Consider the following 13,505-nt stretch of genomic DNA (forward strand, 5'->3'; position numbering starts at 1 on the left):
GAGAAGCCACCGCAGTGAGAAGCCTGCTCACCACAACGAACAGTAGCCCGCGCTCGCTGCAACTAGAGAAAAGCCTGCGTGTGGCAGTGAAGACCCAATGCAGCCATAAATAAATAAATACTTTAAAAATCCTTAAAAAACAAAACAAAACAAAATTGACACTTTAAATTCACGGGAGATTCATAGTGGAGAGAAGCTATGCACATGTCATGAGTGTGGCAAAGCCTCACCATCACATAATCTATACTGGACAGAAACTCTAGAAATGTATTGAATGTCTCAAAGTCTTCAGTCAAAATTCATACCTTAAGGTGCACCGAAATTTCCTATTGGAAAGCTGCCTGACAAATGTGATGAGAGTGAAAAATCCGTCAGTGTACTTAGAAGCTTATCTTACTGTCAGGTAAGCCACACTGATGACGAACTTTAAGCAGGGGTTGTAGCAGCTGTCCACGTCTTAGGCTTCACTGTTCACATCTTAGCCTTCATCGGGTAGGTGTGTTCAGTATGACCAGTCCTTAGACAAGGAAGTCATTCACCAAAGAATTCATTCTGGAGATTACCTCACAAATGCCATGAATGGGCAAAACCTTTACTCAGGGCTCACATCCCGCCAATCATCAGATAATCCATAGTGGACGGAACATTACAGATGTACCGAATGTGGCAAAGTTGCAAGTTAGTGCTCACTTGTCACTAGATATTGGAATATTTATCCTGGAGAGAAACCACTCAGATAATTATGTGTGTGGTAAGGATTTTACGCGAAAATCACAAGATGGGAAGGTACTGGAACTATCCCTTACTAATGCAACTAGCGTGGCAAAACCTTTACCTTGAGTTCAAGTATTTGGCAACAGTGCAGAGTCCACTGAAGAGAAACACTACAAATGTATGAGCAGAGGCTTTATCCTGGCTGCACAATTCACCAGACTTCTCAGCACGTATCTTTGAGAGGAACCACACGCACTAATATGTGTGCTAAGGCTTGTACCTAAAGATGGAGTTTCTGAAACATAGAGGATTTAGTTTGGAGAGCAACGTTTCAAATGTAATGAATGTTGTAAAAGTTTTCATCAGGTATCTACACCTTCAGTGTAATGATAAAATTCATACAGGTCGGAAACTATAGCGATTTACTGAACATGGAAAGAATTTGATGAAACGATGCGTCCTGGGGTTTCACCACAGATCTCATATGAGGGATAATCCTTACAAATGTAACGAGTTAGGTAAATTTTTTGCGCCATTCTTAAATCGGCCTACATATCAGAGAGTCTATACTAGGAATAAGTGTTTCTCCAGGATTAACGTGAGATTGTTATGTACCTTAGAATCATTACAAGTCACAGAAAAATTATGAAATGGTATGTATGTGACAGGAAGAATAACGTGCGAATGGCCAATTATCTTCACTGTAAATATTCTATTAATTGAATTTTATTGAAAAAGCCACATTACTATTTATGCCTTTCAACCTGAAGTTTGAATCTGTTGATCTTGTGCCTTCATTACAGGCCTTTGATAATTGTCTCTGGGAAGGAATCAGTAACACAAGGGGGCCAACTTCATTAGGTGTGGTTCATTCACATCCGTGTTCCCTGGAAAAACGACCCTGAATTACCAAATTCAATTGTTGTGAATTAGCAACAGGGAGGAGCAGAGAATAATATAAAACTGCCTTGACTCATCATGCTTGTTACGTTCAGGGTCCATGGATCGGCCACTGTGCGTTATAGGACAGAATGCTCTACCAGATGACCATGAACAGAGCAGAGCAGTAAGGACATTAAGGGACTGGACTTGCCAAGAGAGGAGAGTGACAGGTTTCTAGGGGCTGATTAGGAACAATGTGTCAGAAAGGTTGGTCACTTCCTCCACTGCATGTGAATTGGTGATGTTTGCATCTATATTTAATGAGAAATTAGACTCATTCTTGGGAATTGAAGGGAGAGCAGTTAACATTAGAGGAAAATTTAATTACTGGGTGAGGCTTGTTGGAGGATAAGCTTACGGTTTCAATGTCCAGTTTCTCTCAAAGGAAGGAGCCCTTAGGCTTTTTTATCAGTTTGTCCAGATAGGCTGAATAAGAAGAGGTTTTCCTGAGGTGTCAACAGTCAAACATCAAAAAATGGAGTCAGGGGAATTCCCTGGCAGTCCGCTGGTTAGAACTCCGAGCTCTCACTGCCGTGGGCCTGGGTTCAGTCCGTGGTCGGAGAACTAAGATCCCACAAGCCGCATGGTGCAGCCAAAAAAAAAGAAAAGAAAAGAAAAGATGGAGTCAGACTCTTTAATAAAACACTGAGGCAGAGCCCCCTCGCCTACCCACTTGTATCCCTCACAGGTGTCCTATATTAATAAGTCTACTTCTTGCCTGTCACTTTACCTCTTGCTGAATTCCTTCTGCGCTGAGACACAAAGAACCTGAGGCTCAGTGAGTCCAGAGACCAGATACTGAAACCCCCACCAGGTGGGAGAAATTAACCCTGAGCTACCCACAAGCATGGACACCCCAGACTGGTGGGAAGGAGAAGGTTGAGGATGTTGACTCCCACTTACCTCATCACCAGCCAACCAAAAGAATGCCCACGAGCTTATCACGCCCTCTCTGAACCATTACTATAAAACTCACTACCCACTCCAGGTTGGGAAACACAGTTTTGAGGGCATTAGCCTGCTGTGGCCCCTTTGCCTGGCAGAGCAATAAAGCTGTTCTTCTCTACTTCACCCAAAAAGAAAAGAAAACAAACACTGAATGCTTACTCTTGAAATTCCTGAGTTCTTGACTTGGCAAACCATACTTTTCTTCATGCTAATAATTTCTTACATTTCTTTTTCTGCAGCACACATACATTCCATTGTTCAATATGGTTCTTGAAAATGCTTGTAAAATCCTATTTGGATAACTTGTCAGAGATATTTTTACCTTAGTTTAATAAAATTAATGTTTGGAAATGTTTATTAGATAATATAACTAAGCAGTTTACTCAGAGCAATTTTCTAAATGCTATTAAAATTTGAGTTTCAAATTATGCTGGTACACAATGTGTTACATTGTTTTCTACTGTAATAAAAAATGTTTTGAATTGTTTCCTTAGTGATAATTTTTTCTGTCACATATATTTCTCCTGTTTTATAGCATGGGATATGTAAATCAGTGGGTTGTTTTGGGACTTCTGTGACATGATAATGCCCATAAGGCAATGACAGGTACAAAGTAGGTGCATTATAAATATGAAGAAAAACTGTTACTTTAGGGCTTTAGTTCAGTGAAAAAACTGGAATGGCAAAATGGTGACATGAAATCTCTCTTGTGGGACTTGGCTATGGTCAGGTGCTTGAAAATCAAGTGTGTGTGGAATTGAACAAACATGCAGTGAAGTGAAAGAAATTATAAGGATGAATGAGATAGACTGCAGAATTCCAATTATAGTGTGTGACAGGGAGAGAATCTTCATTCCCAAGTGTCTGGAAGCTGTGCTGCCCTTTCCTGTTGATATGTTCACATTCAGAACCAGAAGATCTTGCAGAGAAAATAACATTTGTGCTACTTTTAGTATGTCAACTGACACCCAGTATCCTCCACATAGAATTTGTTCCCAACCAAGAATAATGTATTTTTCTTTGATAAGTGATCTTGATTATTATTTATTTATTTATTTATTTATTTAGGCTGTACCATGTGGCTTGCGGGATCTTAGTTCCCCAATCAGGGATTGAACCCGGGCCCCGGCAGCAAAAGTGATGAGTCCTAACCACTGGACTGCCAAGGAATTCCCTGATTTATATTATCTTTAATGTGAATTCTTTCTGTCTGTGATTCATTTCTGTTAGTAATATTTTATGATGATTTTTTATTATTTTTTTTTTTTGCGGTACGCGGGCCTCTCACAGTTGTGGCCTCTCCTGTTGCGGAGCACAGGTTCCGGATGTGCAGGCTCAGCGGCCATGGCTCACGGGCCTAGCAGCTCCGCGGCATGTGGGATCTTCCTGGACCCGGGCACGAACCCGTGTCCCCTGCATCGGCAGGTGGACTGCGCCACCACTGCGCCACCAGGGAAGCCCTATGATGAATTTTTGAATCTTCATGTGGGATTTAATTGGTCATTTTGTTTACTTTCTCTTTTTTTTCTATTAACTTTGTCTAGTTTTTTATCCTAGTAATACTGGCCTTATAAATTGAGTTGGCAAGTACTCCCTCCTTTTCTTGTCTTAAAAAGAAATGTTATAGCCTGCTGTATAGCACAGGGAACTCTACTCCATACTTTGATGGCCTCTATGGGAAAAGAATCTGAAAAAAACAAGACAAAAAAAGTGGATATATGTATAACTGATTCACTTTGCTGTACACCTGAAACAACATTGCAAATCAACTATACTCCAATAAAAGTTTAAAAATTAAAAAAGAAATCGTATGGAATTACTGGTAATTCTTCTTTATAAACTTGATAGAATTGTTGAATGCCATCATTGTGACTTTGTTAAATTACCTTTTGTAAAGTTGAGCCCCTGAGTGTTGAAAGTTAGGCAACAACTCCGCAAGACTGCAAGAGAAAGTGAAATGGAGACGTTTATTACTAACAGATTCTGGAGGAGCTACAAGGAAGGTATAGCTGGAGGGAACATGTAAGAAGTCCAGGTAGGGTCTAGGCAGAGAGCATGGGGCCGGACCTGGGGCGTAAACCTTCTTTAGGGTCCATGGATAGGCTGTTTAAATGGAATTGGTGAATTCAAACCAGAAAGAAAAGGAATTACTAAGCTTCAGTGGGGGAAGGGGAGCCAGATTTAAAGAAGAACCAGGGGAAGGCCGGGGGTGATGGGGAAGCGTGGTTGTCACGAGGGCAGTCCAGGGAGTCATATCCCTGTGACCCTGGGCTGTTAACCTAGGATGTGCTGTCAAAGGAAAGGCTAATGTCAGTTCACGGCCCCAGCAGGCCACTAGACTATACCAGATAGATACTGAAACAGCCATATTATGGAGTAGTTTATTTAGGATCTCACAGTCACCATCTCAGCTTGCAGATTTCTTTCTTGGGTAGTGGGGATTTTGAAATTTAAAATTTTCTTTGTAATTCAAGGTAGTTATTCAAGTAATCTGTTTCACATTGGTGATTTAGGTTACTCGTTTCATGGAATCAGTCCATTTCATCTTAGTTTTTAAGTATTATTTTGTAGAGTTTTTGTAATAGTTCATTTCTATCCTTGTCTGCATGTTCTATAGTGATATTCCCTATTTTATCTAATAATCAGTAGTTTTGTTTAGTGTGAACAAAGGAGGGAAAAATCGTTTCTGAGAAAAGCTGCAGTTATCATATATACTAATATTATTTACAATCATTTATCACCTTTCTGTGAGATCATACATGTCTGCCCTTTGGTATCAGTCTTGGCCACTTGACTTAGGCAACCCTTCCTTTCACTTGAGAAGATTGCACTTCCTTGCCCATTTTATGCAAGCTTGGCTTTTTGCATAAAAAAAGCCAATTTTGTGTGGGCCAATTTGGTGTGAGTAGAAAGGCATGTTTCAAGTTTAAATGGAAGCTTTCAAATCTTCTGTTTGTTTCGTATAACCCTGTCTTCTCTCTACTGCAAGAAGGGTCTTGGATAGACTGAAATTTTATGCTGAATGACAGAATCAAATTATACAAACAAGCAAGGGGTGAATAATGGTACATATGATATGAGGAAGAAATAAATGTTTGTTGTTGTAAGACATTGAAAATTCAGGAATACTTGTTACATAACAAAACGTGTAAAAAGGTGACTGGTACATTTTCAATGACCTTTTCTTTTTTCCTGCCCACGTTAACCTCCCAAAGTCAAGGTTATAGGTGAGAACTCATTGTCTCTCATTCCTTCTCTCATATATTGCCTCTTTCCATTAGAACGTCCGTTTAATTTTGATTCAACTACAGATATATTACCTTCTTTGTCTAACTACACTGGGTTGACTACAGGTTTTCAGTTTTAACACTTCCAACTGCTTTATCATTGAATATTTGTAAAATAACCTTACTAAAATTGCCCAGTTTCATGGTGCTGCCTTCACCTGAGGAAGGGAGCCTCAGAACTACATGAGCTCAGTTAATACTTCAGTCCCACCACAAACAGGAAGTTCACACTGAGGGCTAAAAAGCCAAGCAAAGAAATCAAGTGAGCCCTTAGACTTTTAGTGTATTGGTAAATTGCTGTTCCTTTCCGATGAGTGCTCTTATTAACTCCACATTTAATTTACTATTAAACTACCAAGTGATATTAACATACCTGTTATATCTGAGGGATGATCAGAATTGGAGAAGCTACCTTAAGTACTTCCTATAGAGGAATAGAGAATTAAATAAGATTTCCTTGAAACTACAGAATATATTCAATTGAGGGTAGGCACTTAAAATGCTACTTTAATTTTTATTTTATTATTTATTTGTTTAATCATTCATTTAAAAACAATTCTCTTGGCCCCACTGCACAGCTTGTGGGATCCCAGTTCCCCGACCAGGGATCAAACCCGTGCCTCCTGCAGTGGAAGCGCGGAGTCCCAGCCACTGAACCGCCAGGGAACTCCCCCTTAAAATGTTATTTTAAAGTTATGTTTCTTTCTTTGGCCTGGTAGCAGGGCTTGCAGGATCTTAGTTCCCCGACCAGGGGTTGAACCCGGGCCCTCGCCAGTGAAGTCTTGGAATCCTAACCATTGGACTGCCAAGGAATTCCAGAAAGCTATATGTTTCTGGACATGAAATGATTCTTATCATTTTTAATTTTATTTTTTCATTGTCCACATACAAAATATTGACTCCCAAACATCAAAATTATATTAAATATATGTACTACAAGTATCCACATTACAATCCGTTCTCAAGCATCTATATATATATTTTTGACCACACCGTGCAGCTTGCAGAATCATATTTCCCCAACCAGGGATTGAACCCTGGCCCTCTGCAGTGAAACCTCAGGGCCCGCCAGGGAATTCCCAAGCATATATATTTTTTGTTGTTGTTGTTGACCGAGCCACACTGCATTTAGGATCTTAGTTCGCCGACCAGGGATCCAACCCGCTGCCCTGCAGTGGAAGCGCAGAGTCTTAACCACTGGACCGCCAGGGAAGTCCCATATTTCCTTTTTTTAATAAGATACCTGGGACTTCCCTCTTCCCTGGTGGCTCAGTGGTTAAGAATCTGCCTGCCAATGCAGGGGACACGGGTTGGAGCCCTGGCCTGGGAAGATCCCACATGCTGCAGAGCAACTAAGCCCATGTGCCACAGCTACTGAACCTGCGCTCTAGAGCCCGCAAGCCACAACTACTGAGCCCATGCGCCACAACTAGAGCCTGGCCTGTGCTCTAGAGCCGCGAGCCACAACTACTGAGCCCATGTGCCACAACTGAAGCCTGCACACCTAGAGCCCATGCTCCGCAACAAGAGAAGCCACCGCAATGAGAAGCCCGCACACCGCAACTAAGAGTAGCCCCTGCTTGCAGCAACCAGAGAAAGCCTGGGCGCAGCAACAAAGACCCAATGCAGCCAAAAATAAATTTATTTTAAAAAAATAATAAAGATTCCTGGGACTTCCCTAACGGTCCAGTGGCTAAGACTCCACACTCCCAATGCAGTGGGTCCGGGTTGCATCCTTGGTCAGGGAACTAGATCCCATGTGCATGCCACAACTAAAGATCTAGAACCAACGCAGCCAAATATTTTTTTTAAAAGCTACCTTGGACTTCCCAGGTGGAGCAGTGGTTAAGAATCTGCCTGCCAATTCAGAGGACATGGGTTCGAGCCCTGGTCTGAGAAGATCCCACATGCTGCGGAGCAACTAAGCCCATGCACCACAACTGATGAGCCTGCGCTCTAGAGCCCGCGAGCCACAACTACTGGGCCCGCGTGCCTAGAGCCCGTGCTCCACAACAAGAGAAGCCACTGCAATGAGAAGCCCGCGCACCGCAACTAGAGAAAGCCCACGAGCAGCAACAAAGACCCAATGCAGCCAAAAATAAATAAGATACCTTTCATATTATTTTTAGGTGTATTTTTTACAACAAAAAGTGCTACATATATATATGATATTTATACTTTGCTCGTTATGTATGATGGAGACCATTCCAGTCTACTGACGTTACTCACTCTACTAGCTTCTCACGCATAGCCATGTATTCCCCTAATTTCTCACTCCCTTCACATAAAGGCAAGGTCATAGAACCAGTTTTGCCAAATGCGGAGGTACTAAAGGGTTTCAAGCAGGAAAATGTCCTGAAAGGCGGTTTCTATGTGGACCGAAAGCAGAAAAGGCAAGGGCTTCGGTACTGGCCTCACAGAAATTTGAAACCCAAAGGGAAACGGTCCGCGATCTGTAACAGTGATTTACATGGGGAGGAGGGGCGGAAGTGGGAATTAAAAGACCGCAATGACTCCAAAACCCTGAGGATGGAGTAAAGGGACCGCGAAGCACAGATTTCAACTAGCAAAGAGAAACGCTCTGCGTTGCTACTTCGTTCCAAGTATTCCATTTCCGGGGCCGTAGAGAACTGCGCATGCGCCTCGTGAAGAGGCCGACCGGCCGGGGCGGGGCCTGGACGGACCGCTACGGCCGTGTTTGGGGGTCGGTGAGGGGAACCCTGTCCGGGAAGGGAACGCGGGAGGGCTGGGAAGGGGGAGGGCCCGGAAGGTGTTTCCCTGTACTTGACTGGCTTGTTTCAAATTGCAGCCTGTAAAAATTTTAAGTTAAAGCTTACGATTGTGGGGGCCAGTTATGTCGGAAACTAAGATGTTTCCTATAAAGAAGTTGAACACGGTTTAAATAAAATCTGTTTCTAACAGTAGGTTGCTCTCATGTCCTGCTAGTAAGGCCAAAGTTATTCAGGTTTCTGGAAATGTGGGTCTCCTAGACTGGTGGGCATGGGGCAGTGGTTGGCTCCAGGAACATTTTGTGCAATTAGAATTAATTTTAGCAGTAGGAAATAAGAACTGAACTTGTCTCTGTATTACACACTAAAATGAGAAATACAAAACTCTCCCCGGGTCGAATGGGCTATTTCATACTGACACCCTGCAGAATAGCTTCTCCGTTTCTATTCCCCTTTCACTCCAAAGGCCAAATTCAACAAACTGCTCAGTTCCAGAGACTCAGGGACCAGACGTAGGGTCTGAGACTGGAGGACTAAGGCAAGTGATAATTTAGGTCAGTAACCTTTGCTTCAAAAAGAGCAAAACGTTTCCAAAATTGTTATAAATTGGACTTCCCTGGTGGCGCTAATGGTTGGGAATCTACCTGCTAATGCAGGGGACACAGGTTCAAAGCCCTGGTCCGGGAAGATCCCACATGCCGCGGAGCAACTGAGCCCGTGTGCCCCAGCTACTGAGCCTGCGCTCTAGAGCCTATGAGCCACAACTACTGAGCCCACGTGCTACAACTACTGAAGCCCACACGCCTAGAGCCCGTGCTCCACAATAAGAGAAGCCACCGCAATGAGAAGCCTGCGCACCGCAACAAAGAGTAGCCCCCGCTCGCCGCAACTAGAGAAAGCCCACGCACAGCAACACAGCCAAATAATAAATAAATAAAACTATTTTTAAAATTGTTATAAATTGTATTGTTTTTTTTTGCTAACGTGTTTTAACTATTTGCCGTTTTAAAACCAAGTCTTTACACAGTGAGTTGTATAAACAACTTTTTATACAATTACATACATCACTATATGTTTAAAGTGTAAAGCAAAATAGTCTGACTTCCCTGTATTGTGAAATGATTACCACAATATGTTTAATTAGCATCCATCATTTCATATAGATAAAATAAAAGGAGGAAGGGCAATAAGAAAAAATTTTTCTCTTTTGATGAGAACTGCCTTATTTTGCAAAACGCTTATCCTATTCCACACTTGTGCTGAATTACCTTCAAATAGCTTGGAGAAAAACTTGTTTACATCATAATATACTTAAGTCAATAATAACTAAATATAATGCAGTTTCAAATTCACTATATGTTCATTATGAGAGTAATTAGAAATTTACCTTTGATTTTTAAACTGTAATGTATTTTAGCTGTTTGTGTTCTATTGCTGAAAGTTCTCTTATGAGCCTGTAAAATATATAGTATTCAGATGACACTGGGATTTATTTTCATCTGAGGAATAATTAACTTTGCCATATTTCTAAGGGCATTTAGTGGGGAGGTATATTCTCTTTAATATGTACCCTAAAGAAAGTAAAACTAGATTATCAACTATGCAATAACTTCATTTCTACCTCAATAGTTTTATGGCGATATCTGTCATTAAACATTTACTACAAAGTATGTTTTCCTACATCCCTACAGGTAGAAGATTTCATCCATAGAGAAATGGCAATCAACTGAAACATGATGTTTACATAGGGATATTAGCATTTAAAATATTTTCAGTCAAAATGAGCAGAATGCCCTGGTGTAGCATACATATGAAGACATAACATTTTTTAAAAGTTTCAGTGACCGGAATAAATTTTGGGATGTTTCTTAGATTAGTCTGTATTATGGAAAATTTCAAACTAGCCATGTTGGCAAAAAAGACGTTTCAGTGTGGACTTCCATGATTCCAATCAGGGAAATGAGTCAGTGGTGGAACATTTCATTAAACACAGAACAATAGAGGAGAATCTGATTATAAGGCTAAGTCACGAATCCAATTTTTTTTTTTGCGGTACACGGGCCTCTCACTGTTGTGGCCTCTCCCGTTGCGGAGCACAAGCTCCGGACGCACAGGCTCATCGGTCATGGCTCACGGGCCCAGCCGCTCCGCGGCATGTGGGATCTTCCCGGACCGGGGCACGAACCCGCGTCCCCTGCATCGGCAGGCGGACTCTCAACCACTGCAAGTCCTCTCCCATTTTGAGATGGCCAACCTTCTGCCTGTGGAATATGTTTCTCTCTAAATAAATCCACTTCTTACCTATCAAAGCAAAATAAAACAAAAAAAACTGTTACAGACAGTAACTTAAAGGAAGCACCCGAGCTGACTGGGAAGCACCTTACAGTGCCCGCCCCCTGCCCCTCCTTCTCCCTTTCCCTGCGGCCTACCTGGGCACTCTCCTCGCCCCGCCCCTCGCCGGAAGCGCTCTGCCCAGGCCCCGCCCCCCGGAAGCCCTGCTTCTAATCGGGCGCTAGTAGTTTCCATAGGACCTGGAAGTGGAGACTGGGGCGTGAAGGTCTTTCGACAGAGTGGGCTTCTCCTTTCTGCTGAAAAGTTTCGCTGCGGGCCTCTCCTACTACCTCCTCAGGGTCTTGTGAGTGACTACGGACCTAAAATCCCCACACCCGCCCCTGAATTTACCCCAGGTAAATTCAGATCTAGGGTCTGAATCTTTTCGGGGATCTTTTCTCTTCGGGTTAGAGATTTCTCTGAGGATGGCCCTTGCCCTTGGTTTTTAATACCTTCCGTCCAGGTAGACACCACCTTTCGCAACACTTCGCTGCTTAAAACCTGTTAACTGTCTCGGTCTCCCCTTGTAAAGTTCTTGACCGCGAGGTGGATTCGCCCTTCACCCCACCCCCAGCCTCGCTCTCTCGGCCCCTGGAGGGCAGCGCCGGCCGCCCCGCTCCCGGACCGGCCGCGTCCTCTCCCCGGTCCTGGGGTTCTGCAGAGCCTGCCCCTCTCCTGAGACCCCCTCCCTCCCTCCCAGCGCCTCTGTCCTCGCGTTTCCTCAGGCCGGTCCTTTTGCTCCACAGGCTTCTTTCCTGGTCAGCCCTTCCCCTCATCCCGCGTAGGGGGACGTGACCTGCGCCAGCCTTGTGGACAGCCGTGGTTCTTCCGTCCCAAGTTCAACTCAGGTGGAAAATGGCCTCTTGTGGTAGGCGGGCATCTTATTCACTCGCCATCTTTCTAAATATGGGGGCGAAAGGGGATCAGGAGAAGCAGAGACAGAGCGACCGAGAGAGGGATAGAAAAACTGAGAAGCAGAAAAGAATGAGGGAGAACCAATGGGAACTTAGACGGTGGCTGAGGGACTTGCAAAGAGATAGTGAAATGAAATAGATTTAGCCTTGAAACTAGCGGGCGAATAAAATAGAGAAGTAAATTTAAAAAGCCGGATCTCCGGGTGAGCTGCATGGCGAGAGGCCTGGTAGGAGCGAGGGCAGCAGTGGTGAGGCCCTGCACACAGTGAGTCCGGGAGAGGATAAAAGGTGGAACGAAGGCTTTCAGAGCAACAGGTGCTGGGAGAGAAAGAGGACAAAGGGGTACACGAAGAGCAGAGGAAGACAGAGCAGGAAGGAAGCGTCGCCAACTGAAGTGCCGGCGAGTGGGGAGGAACGGAATGTAAGGGGACCAGAAGAGGTGTAACCCAGAGAGGGTAGACAGGGAGCGGAGGTGGGGGAGAAAGAGGAACAAGGGGGAACAGGTTGCAGAGTGGGGCAGGCCAGGTGTGAGGGAGGAAATAGAGAAGAGGGCAGGAACAGCAGGAGAGCAGAGGGGAGCAAAAAGACGTAGACGGAGAAAACTAGGGAGACAGATAAACAGAATGAAATGGTAACACATAGTAGTGCAGGTAGGTGGTGGGAGCTGGATGCAGTTGGATGGTGAGTTGTTTGGATATGGATGATTAAGTCGTGATATATGATTTGTGGTTTTAGAATATAGTACATTTAAAATTTGTTTAAATTATACAAATAAGGATGAGAATTGCAAACCTGCTGACTACAGGCTTATGCATTTCGTAATTATTTATATGAGAAGATAACTTGCATTTGCAATCCCTGTTCAGCCAGGGGGACAGTGACTTGATTCACTTAGTTGTGGGTCACGCCCTTCCCTTTTCCTGGCATGGAGTAGAGGTCAGGGGAGAGGACACCTGGGGCAAGAAATGACTGACTCTGTCACTACATGGTGCCTTTTTAGAGGAACATTTATTTAAAGTATTTTTTTTGTGTGTAATGCATTTAGTTTTTCTTTCTCTATTCTGTATCATTTGTTTTGTAAGTTGGAATAAATCTTAGTTCATTCAATTTCTCCTTTCCTATAAATAAGTATTTCTTTCTGGAATAATTTTTGGTCTTCTACAATCAACTCATATCATTCTTTTCTAACATTATAGTCTCAATTTTTCAAAACTTTAACACCAGGGGCTTCCCTGGTGGCGCAGTGGTTGAGAGTCCGCCTGCCGATGCAGGGGACACGGGTTCGTGCCCCGGTCCGGGAAGATCCCACATGCCGCAGAGCGGCTGGGCCCGTGAGCCATGGCCGCTGAGCCTGTGCGTCCGGAGCTTGTGCTCCGCAACGGGAGAGGCCACAACAGTGAGAGGTCCGCGTACCGCAAAAAAAAAAAAACATAGAACAGGCAAACAGTGTATGACATCTTCCTCTGGCTAGTTATCCAAAGGAAACAAAATCATTATAGTGAGGGAAATATTTGCCCTCCATTGACCATTACTGCATTATTCACAGCAGGCAAGATGTTGAAAGAACCAAATGTTTGTTGACAAGTGAATGGATGTAGAAAATTTATGTCATCCATAAATTATGACATTATTATGACAGA

The sequence above is a fragment of the Monodon monoceros genome, unplaced genomic scaffold (genome assembly GCF_005190385.1).
Source record: "Monodon monoceros isolate NGI ecotype Baffin Bay Population unplaced genomic scaffold, NGI_Narwhal_1 Super_Scaffold_10, whole genome shotgun sequence".
NCBI lineage: Eukaryota > Metazoa > Chordata > Mammalia > Artiodactyla > Monodontidae > Monodon > Monodon monoceros.